Source organism: Nannospalax galili, unplaced genomic scaffold, assembly GCF_000622305.1.
Source record: "Nannospalax galili isolate Female #2095 unplaced genomic scaffold, S.galili_v1.0 scaffold96, whole genome shotgun sequence".
Lineage (NCBI taxonomy): Eukaryota > Metazoa > Chordata > Mammalia > Rodentia > Spalacidae > Nannospalax > Nannospalax galili.
The window spans coordinates 6,089,735-6,100,729 of record NW_008342018.1 but is presented as its reverse complement, the minus strand read 5'-3'; positions in this window follow the sequence as shown (position 1 = coordinate 6,100,729).

Genomic DNA, 10,995 nt, shown 5'->3' with positions numbered 1-10,995 from the left:
AAGATGTTGTTTTTCTGGGACTTTGATTCACAACAGATTTTGCATTTGTGAGAAACAAGGTATTTATAATTTGAACACAACCTGAAAATTTCCCGTTATATTTTAAGCTATAACAATGTGAATTTTTTAAATTTCAGATTTTACTGTTGATAAGGTTTGTATTCCATCTGTAATTACAACCATCAACTTTCATTATGATATTAAAATGAAATTCAAAAAAATTGAAGTCTTATTCTCTTCTAAATGGTACCACATTAGCCTTATCATTGTTAGTAGCTTTTAAAAGCCACAGTCTTGAAAGTGGGGCAAGGAAAATATTCTTAAAGAATTTGTCATTAAGGATGTTTTAAATATTTTATGTTGTTTGTACTATTGGAATCAAAAGTCTTCTATTCAACAAATAACATTTCTAAGAAAATAGTTCTGACAATATTAATATATTTGTTAAGCATATATTACCTTAACATACTTCTTTTTTTTCTGACATTCTCTAATTGATATCACACCAAATTATATAAAATTTCTAATTTTCCAGATGTTAAATTCATTGTCTTTTAAAAATTGTGCTTATTGAAATTTATTCTAAATTGCTTCTTCAGATCAAACACATTCCCTAAGATCTAGGCAAAATATTAAAAATAAAAAAAGATCAAGGAAGTAACAGTGAAAAGCCAAATTAGTGTTTTTGCCTTTTTTATCAGACATGAGTAGAGAAGGGATCAAACCCCTTTAATGGTCAGAAGTGGGCAAGTTTGGGGGCATTATCTTTCATCTAGCAGAACTCTTTGCTGCACTATTCTAAAGCTTGATTTATTGGCCTAGTTTGAGAGAGAGATTCAAATGTTTTAGATTTAAAAAGAGATTATGTAATGATATTTTTAAAACTTAATTCGCATGCATTTCTTATTATCTGAGTATATAAAAAGACTTCAAAAGTGGGATAAGCTTATTCTGCAAAAATATTTAAAAAGAAATAATCTGAAATTAATTGTTTAAATAAATATCACAAAGAGTAAATTTCTCCTAATTATTTACTGGAAAACACTTAAAGAATTTGTCATTAAAGATGCTTTAAATAGGGGCTGGAGAGATAGTTGAGCAGATAAGAAAACTGTTCTTGCAGAAGACCTGGGTTCGAATCCCAAGCACCCACATGGCAGCTAACAACTGTCCGTAACTACGTTCCAGGGGATCCAACAACCACTTCTGTCTTCCTCAGGCATTGCATGACATGGGTACAATTACCTACATGCAGGCAATACACCCACACACATGAAATAAAAATAATAATTTTTTTATAAAAGATGTTTTAAATATTTTATGTAGCATTGCTTTTCATGTTTCCTTTCTATAATTTTTAAAATTATATTTCTCTGAGTCTGGGTTAACTTGCCATGGCATATATTTGGAGGTCAGAGGGCAGGTAGTGGGAGTCAGTTTTTCTTTAGACCCTGTGGTTCTCAGGAATACAAGTCAGGTCAGTCAACTTGGTGGCAGGAGCCTTTGCTTAATGAGCTGTATGTTGGCCCTTATATTTGAAAATGTAGTTTAAATAACAATATCAAATGGAACATCAGCTATTTGAAACATAAACTCACATCAACTTATAAACTCTGAATCAAGTCATATACTTAGAGTAACTTATAAATTTTAAACTAAACCTGCAAAAATTGAAATGAAGGAAACCAGGAAGAAATTCCAACATGTGAGATTTTGAAAAACATAGATGATTTAATATCCAAGGTATTTCTGCGATATTAATAGTACTAACATCCCTTGATAACTGACTAAAGTCCAATACCCTGTGTTTGATGTGGATTAATTCGTATAATTATCACAGTATTACCATTTCCCATATTTACATATTAGAATATTGGGGTAATGTGAAGTGGTCCCAGGTAACCAGAAAATCCAGTGTCTAAGCTCTTTGATGGTGATGCTGTACAAAATCAGTTACTCTGTTATGGAGACAGTTACCACAAGAAGAATTAGCTTGTGTGATATAGGGAATCAATCATTATACCAACCAACAGCAATGAATTGATCCACAGAATTTACTAACAAGTTATGATTGGTCAAAAGAGTGTATTACATTGAAACAAAAGATGTTTTCTCCTACAATTATACACTGTTGTATTATTGTGCGTACATTAATACAATTTGTGCATACACTAACAAGTTATGATTGTTCAAAAGAGTGTATTACATTGAAACCAAGATGTTTTCTCCAACAATTATATACTGTTGTATTATTGTGCGTACATTAATACAATTTGTGCATAAAAATTTAAATGTAGCACTGTTCAAAATAGCGAAGCTATGGAAGCAGCCTAGATGCCCATCAATAGACGAATGGATACATACAGGTAGTATGCATATGCAATGTAATTTTATTTCACCATAAAGAGGAAAGAAATTATGTCACTTGCAGGAAAATGAATATTAGGTGAAACAAACTAGACTTAAAAAACAAATATCACATATTTTCTTCAATATGTGGACTCTGGCAAGAAGCATATATAGGGAAAGAAGAAGTCCAAAGAAGGGAAGAGTGGGAACAAGCGACGACGTGAGATGAAATGGAGGACAGTAATGCATCCTTCCTTTCATGTGGAGAAATATATCCATGAATAGAAGATCAGATAGAAAAGAGGCCATTGGAATAAGGGACAATAATGGGTAGTGAATTGGAATAAAGTATAATATATATTACAAAAATGTCATGATGAAATCCATTATTTTGTATGTTAACTAAAAGATAAAAAGAATTTAAAACATTAAATAGATACATTGAAACTGTTACTTTTACATTGGCCATTTCAAACGTTATATTAGAAAAATTTAACTTTTCCACTGGAATGATTAAAAGTATTGGCAAAAGTAATAGAATTAAGACAAATGCATCTCATAAACCACAGAAATCTCCTGTGCAGAACTGTGAAGATGAAATAATCAGCATTTCTTGACCAGGAGAGGCGGAGGAGGAGAAAAAGAGGGGCGGAAGAGAAGGAAGAAGAGGAGGATGGGGGAGGAGAGAGGAGAGAAGAAAAAGAAAGGAAATAAGATTTCAACTGAAATAAACTCGCAATTAAACTGACAAGAAGAAATAAACTCCCGGAAGTATCAATGAGCAGTGGGAAGTAGCTGAAAGTTGGATAAAATAGCTCTGCTTCTTGGATTTTGGAAATTAATCTAGGATTTTCCCAATCCTAATGTTTTTGAAGGAGTGAATTTGAAATTTTGGAAACTGTTCTAAGAAAAACTGTTTTGCCCCACTGAGATACGCTGATTCAGAAGATCCTGGAAATGATTTTTTTGTGTGTGTTTCAAAACTCCCTGACAGATGACAGTCTTCACCTTAGAAAGTCCTGCTATGGATAATTGCTGTCCATTTTGGTTTGATGAATTATCTCATTTACCCCCAAAGTTGAATAATTTAATTGGGTATTTATTTTCTGTTAGACATATATTTTCTTTAAGTCTTTTGTCAATGTTTTTAAGATTTTTGTTGACAGTGTCATTCAGTTATATAATCGATTTTGGTCATTTTACTCTCCTCATTCCCCTCTGTCATTCCTCTCCTCATGCCCTGTGACCCTTCTCAGCTGGTGTCCCTCCTATGTTCATGTCCTGTTTTTTTGTGCAACACACTGAGTTTAGAGTTTCTTAACTGAGAGAAGATAGGAGGTTATTTACTGGAGTATGGGCAAACTTACCAGTGGCTACACCACTAAAGAACATGCCCCCTCCCAACAACCATTAATTGACAATTGCCCCTCATGGAAGGACAGTTTATGCTATCACTTCCTGTTGCTCTTTGAATTTCCTGTTGAAAATATGGAACCTCTAATGTTTTTATTTTTAAAGTTTTTGTAGTAAAATATTCCAATCTTCTTCAGAAATTAGGATTAATAAGTTTATACTTTGCATATTTCCAACAACTGAATAGCTGTAACCAATCCCAATCCATGAAGGAACAGAGTATTATCAATGCCCTAACCCCACCACACACAGACTCCTGGAAGAATCAAGAGCCACCTTCATCTTAATGTTGCATATCATTTAGTCTTATTTTCTGCTTTGCAATAAATTGTTTGTTTGTTTGTTTTACTATTTTTGCAATTATATGAGTGGAACTACAAACTGTTTTTGTGGTTGTCTTCAATTGCTCGACATGTTGATTCGATTTATGAATATTAATTCATGATGCTGGAATTTGTTGATTTTAATTACTGTACACTGTTATGCTGTGTGACTATATCACAGTACTTTTATCTATTCTGTCCTTGAAAAAATTTAAGTTCATGATGGCAGGTATGAATATTCCAGTGGTAGTTTAATTTATGTGCACTTGATGAACATAAAAATGTAGTTCCCAAAAGTTGGATTTTTCTGGGGTAAACTCCAGGCATATTGAATACTAGTAATTATGCAAAAACATTTACTATAAAAACACATATCTATTTATGAAATCATGAAATTTGCAGGTAAATGGATGGAACTAGAAACTGTTATACTAAGTGAAGTAACACAGACTCAGAAAAAAGAATGACATATGTTCTCCCTCATATGTGGATCCTAGAACCAGACTCTGATAAATAAGTATACAACCAGATATAACTACAGGAACCAGGATAATGGAAAGTAAACAGGGAGGAAAAGGAAAAAGAAATAACCTGAAAAAAAAAAACAGTAGGAAACAGGCCTTAATAAGGGATATATGGATAAAAATTGGGTTAGTTTAAGGGACGGGGGAGGGAAGGGTATACAAGGAACCTAGGGGATAAAGGGAAAGAAGGAGCTCAAGAGCAGTAGGACCATAGGGGAAGGGTATTAGTAATGGAGAAAGGGGGGAAATGGAGGCACCTTAAGTGGAAAAACCATGATGGAGGGATGAGACAATGCTAGAGATAAATAATGCCTAGCTAGTTTTGAAAACTAGAGGGAACTATAATACTCCTAAAACCTACTGACAAATTATACATGGCAGATCAAGAAATATATGTCTAGGTAAGGTTTATCTGAGAGCAATTGGTCTTTGTCCAAGATTTATCTACATGGCACACAGTAATTAAAAGTACCAGACTGGTGGAACTAACCTTCTTGGATGTTTAACAGACGTACATTGAGGCCTATAATAATTTGGTCAGAGGGACATAAAGGACAGTTTTTTTGCTCCTTGCCCTCCTAGGTCGACTAGTTTCAGTAGACTATGAGCATCTCTCAAAATGTCCTGTAATTCTGGTGGGTCACCTGTCCTCTTGATCAAAGAGGCCGAGGAGACCCCACCAGATGAACTTGAACCAGTGTCCAGTCTACAAAGAGGAGGGTCAACACAGAGGAATATATATATTTAAACTCTAATCAAATGTTATTTGGGTTCTAATTGATTTATGTATCCCCCAAAGTGTCCATTTTTTATGGTTTTCCCTTTAGTCATTGTACTTATTGCTCCTAGGATGCTTTCCAGCATCCTAAGTGACTTCTCCAGACTTTCATTCATTTTGTCCATTGTAATGTTTGTTTTTGTTTTTCTGGTATGCGACTATTTGCCGTTTTTTGTTGCTTGTTTGGTGGAGATAGAGTTTTATTTAGTAACTGATGCTGGCCTTCAGTTCCGGATCCTTGGGCGTCAGCCTCCTGAGTGCTGGCACCAGATCTATACTACCACACCAGAATCCTGTATATTCTTGGCACAAGTCTTTTCATATGTACATAAAGAACAAATGATCGGTTTGTGTTTTAAGAACTCTAGTGTTCCTCAGTGCAAAAATCATGAGGCTAGGCACATATTTCAGTCAATAACCTATATTTAGGGTCACACAGAACAGTTTTGTTATGTCTTCAGGCAGAATTCTTACTCTGCTCTGAGATCTTTAGCTGAGAGAGGCCCGAGTAGGCTCATACTACCGCTGGAACTGTCTTCATAACAAGACAGAACTAAGCTGACAGGAGCTCCAAGGTAGCTGAGAGAGCTCAATCATGAATTTTCTCCACAAAGCTTTGGCTTGAGGTGCTCACTCCTGGATTTGAGGGTAGATTTGTGCATAAGAGCTTCTAGAAGCCAGCCATTGAAGAGGGGCAAACAATGTCCTTGTCTGACAAACCTGCAGATGTCAAGCGGTGCCCTCTCACGCTTCAGCTGCTGGCTATAAACAAGGCCAGCTCAAATTGAAAAGGAATGAATATTGTCCTCTGTTAGAGACACGTATGATCCCGTTATTGATTGGAAATGGAGTGGATATTGTTGCAGTCATGTTTTAAAAACAATCTTTTTTAGTAAGGTGTGTGTGTGTGTATGTGTGTGTGTGTGTGCTGCTGGCTATAAACAAGGCCAGCTCAAATTGAAAAGGAATGAATATTGTCCTCTGTTAGAGACACGTATGATCCCGTTATTGATTGGAAATGGAGTGGATATTGTTGCAGTCATGTTTTAAAAACAATCTTTTTTAGTAAGGTGTGTGTGTGTGTGTGTCTGTGTGTGTCTGTGTGTGTAAAACCTTCAGTTGTATGTTTTTAATTATACTTATTTTCATTCATTCCTTTAGCATTCATCCAGTTGATGCTGTCCATATAAACATGGATGTGGGACCGTTGTCTGGAGTGTAGTCAACCTACCAGGGACCACAACCCTGTAGAAAACTAGCTTTCCCTTCCTTAGTGGTCATCAACTCTCAATAGCTCCTTAGTTAGGGTAGGGGACTCATGCGTTCCTCGCCAACTGCAAGAGGGCTCGGCCTTTAAGGATTCCTTGTAGTCAAACCTGAAAACTTGAGTTATAACCTCTCTGAAAACAAAATAGTAATAGTAGAAAAATAAGACCTGCTAGTTATTCTCAGACTTCCTCCCACTAAATACATAGTAAGAGTTTTAGTGTGCTCTGTTTCAGATCTGTTCTTCTTCCTAAAAAGTGATAAATTATGGATTTATTTCTTGTTTTGTTTTTTATGTTTAATTACCAGCTGTTATTTTTTGGGGGGCAGGGGGGTTAGGGTCTTCCTGTAGCCCTAGCTGACTTGGACCTTGCTATATAGAACAGGCTGGCTTTTATCTCATATAGATTTGCCTGCCTCTGCCTCCTGTGTACTGGGATTAAAGGTGTGTGCTAGCTACCACACCTGGCTCAAGTGATGTATTTTAATGCAATATAATCTTTTTGCCTCTTTTTGAAGTTCAATAAGGCAAAAATATTCCTCTCAATTCACTACCCTTTCTTTCTATATCACTTCCACTTTTAATTTAACAAGGATACTGCCATCATAGCTACTTTCTCTTATGTTTCTGGCATCAGTAATTCATTTCGCTTATCTACTGGACCTTTGACATGGTATCTAATGCTTATGATACCACTTGCCAAGTCTCAAACATGTATTTTATTCTTTACCAAATGTATTAAAAACCATGGTGGAAGGGTTAGACAGTGAGAGAGATACATAATGCTTAGCTAGTTTTAAAAAACAAGAGGGAACCATATTCAACAACCTACTGAAAAATTATACATAATCTCTACATGAGTCCATGAGTATAGCTAAAGGCTACATAACAAGATACAGTACTATACAGGAGAAACCTTCCTTTGAGTTGTTGGCCAGGGTTGTCCAAGAGACTCCCAAAATTACTCAGGCTATTGCCACAGCTCTTCATGGCCTCCCAGAACTTGAATGTAAGACCCTACTGCCAAAAACAGGACATCCATTGGACACAGGATTTGGAGAAATAGAGCTGCAACTGATCTGGAAGCCACTTCCCCTGAAAGCAAGCTCTCATAGCTTTGGAGAAGCCTTAGAAAGTACCAAGGGAAAACACCGATGGATGACCCAGCACCAGCTTCAAGACCAAATAACCACATCAACTGCCAGCACAGCATACATATTGGCGCAGGAGTGGCAAAGGGAGGAAACTCAAATGTGCTACTGTAACATAACCTAATTCACATGGCCAGAGTGGCCACAGATCTCAGAGAAAACCCCAAAACTCTCACATCGCTAAACTAATGTGATTTCTTACTATGTACAAAATATGTATCCTTATATTTACGTATCTCAGTCACAACTCATCAAGAAACTCATTTTGCAGCAGAGACTAATACCAAGTACCACAACCGGTCACACATAGACATGGTCTATGAATTGCCCAGGCCTAAGGGACACATCTACGCTGAAACCTCTAAACCTAAGGCTCATCGATATAGAGCAGGGATAAAGAGGAAGACACTAATGAATCTCTCCGTTCTCATAATGAAGCTCCCTCATGGAGCAGAGGGCCAGGAGCACAAAAGGTCACAAATGGCCAAAGTATAGAGTTCAAGAGTCTGGTAAATAATGGTTGTTGAACAGACCGCTTTATTAAAGTTCATCCACCCAAGGCTCAGGGACAATAGCCAAAGAGGGAGCAGAGAGATTGTAAGAGCCAGGGAGGATGGGCATGACCATATGGAAACTGAGTCCTACATGCTCCTGGGAACCTGCTCATATGATTCTATGGCATATTTCTCAGCATATACAAGTCCCATGCAAACTCAGGCAGACAGTAACCCAGCATAGAACTGGGAAAATGAACAGCAGACCCCAATCTTATCTAAATGAATCTTGGTTACTGATTGCTGCTAGATGAAGAAGAGCTGATCTTCCTAAAACAAGGCACTCTAGATAGGCTGACTCGACTCAGTGGGTAGACGCACTGGGGAATGGCTGGGGGTACCTACAACACAGTGGACAGTAGCTGGGATTACAGAGTATATGGGTTCCAGTTGGGGAGGTGGCTATGGAAGGGTGCCATTTGGGATGGGGTATAAAGACGAAGATTGTTTGGGATGTTCTGTGTTGAAATACACACAAAAAATCAATAAAAAATAAATATTTGATATCATTCTTAAACCATAAACACTACTGTGTAGTTTCCTTACTCATGTATACCTGAGTGTAGTCCATAGATGGATACAGATAGCTCAGTTCTTTAGAAAGTTAGTTCTATGATTTGTACCGATTCTCACTCACAGTTGCTTTCCCATGTGTCTGCTGACTTCTGAACATGAGTCAGACTACTTAGAAATCCTGCAAAGGATCAGCATAGGAAAAAATTCTCCTATTCAGATGAATTGAAATGTGGATATCTCAATGCCTTTTAGTTTATTTTTAAATTGTTTTCTTATGCCAAACATATACTTTAAACTCTAATTCCAAGGTCATACAAGGTGAAGACAGAGCATCTGAGCAATTTCAAGATGTTGCAATTTGGATGTATCTCCCAAGGTTCATGTTCTTCAACTTAATCCCTAGCGCAGCAATATTTGGAGGTGGGGCCTCTCCGAAGTGATGCAGTCAGTCAGCTCTGCCCTCAGTAGTATACTCATTGAATTATCATGGAAGTAGGATACTTCCATCAAGGGCAGATCTATCCTTAAGGGAACTGGCAATACCCTGTTCTTGTGCACAGCCAGTTGCTCTTTGACCCTTCCACCTCCATCATGGATGATGCAGCAACAGACCCTCAACAAATGTGGATATACATTTAATTTCCAGTCTTATAGTAACTCACAGATCACAGGTTTCTTCTATTTGAATTAGGATATTTGTCAGAATATCAAAATAACTTGATGTCAGTAAGGAACATCGTCCTGAATTATGTTCTTCATTAATTTCCGTGTACTCATGTTGTTTATAGGGGCCTGAGACCTCTTTATTCTGTAAGTGCAACATCCCGATAACGTTTTATCTTTGAACTTTAATAGTTAAGGTATTTTAGGTATAAAAACTTAAAAATATGATCATATTTTTAATTCCTCTGGGGTCTATGTGAGTGTATTTCAATATTATGAGTCATTATGTAGTTAACCATGAAATATTAAGAAAGAAGAAACTAAACTATAATATAACTAAACCTTTTGATTCTTTGTATTGTTTGCAAATGCCAGCGTAGGGGAACTTTATTCTTCCCATGTGTGCTGTGTTGGCCACTACAGCCTGCAGCAGGAACTCTGTGTTATTTCTAGTGGTGATGACTTGTCTTGGGATACCCTACTCTTGACCCCTTCCTAATAGATTCATAATTATTGCCTTGTGAGCAATCTGCAGATTTTGGTTTCTGGGAACCAGGCTGGGCATTTTTTGATGGCAGATACTGTGTCAGGAAATGGTTCACCCACCCTCTTTCACAAACCAATTGACCTTTTGAACTCAGGGCAATACTAATCCTTTTGGTCTGACATTTCTTAGCAGGAATTCACTAAAATCTCTTCCTTCTGGAAAATCAGTAGCTGTAAGATCAGCAGAAATGCTGACCATGAATCTGTTTACATATGCAAAATGAGCAATGATATGGATAACAGAAATGACTTTAACATTTACCCTTCATATGTGTCAGAATACTTCCTGTGGGAGAAAAATGCTTTTTTTATCAAAATCAGAAAAAAATAAGTAAAAATGGTAGACTATTTTCAATAGAAGGATATTTTTTAATTACTCAGGCTTTCAGGAACAGAGCGAGCTCTCAAGTAAGAAGCTAAAACCCCTGGAACTCAACATAACAACAAATTTTAGAATAAAATTATTTATCTCAGACTTGTAAATGGATTTTCCAATTTAGCCAGAGACAGATGTAAAAATAGATACATTTTTGTACTTAGAGACTAACATCATGACATGTGGTAAATCACAGTGCTGTCTGTTGTATAGCAAAATAATCATATTTCTTATGGGCTTGAAAGAATTCACATGTGTTATGCTGTAAATGCCTCTGACTGTTAAACTTTTGCCACATTTCATACATTTTCATTTTCATTTTTACAATAATCATACAGAAATACACTGCAACTTGTTTATTAATTAAAGTGCAAGCAGACACTTGGGTTGTTTCCAATTATGTATCCACCGAGTATTTTATTGTTCTGGCTTCACTGGATATCACAGACGCCCAGAGTGGTATTCAAGTACACTCTCCCAGGGATGCAAAAGAGCTCTTTCTGCTTCACCTCTGTAGCAGAATTTATAGGATTTT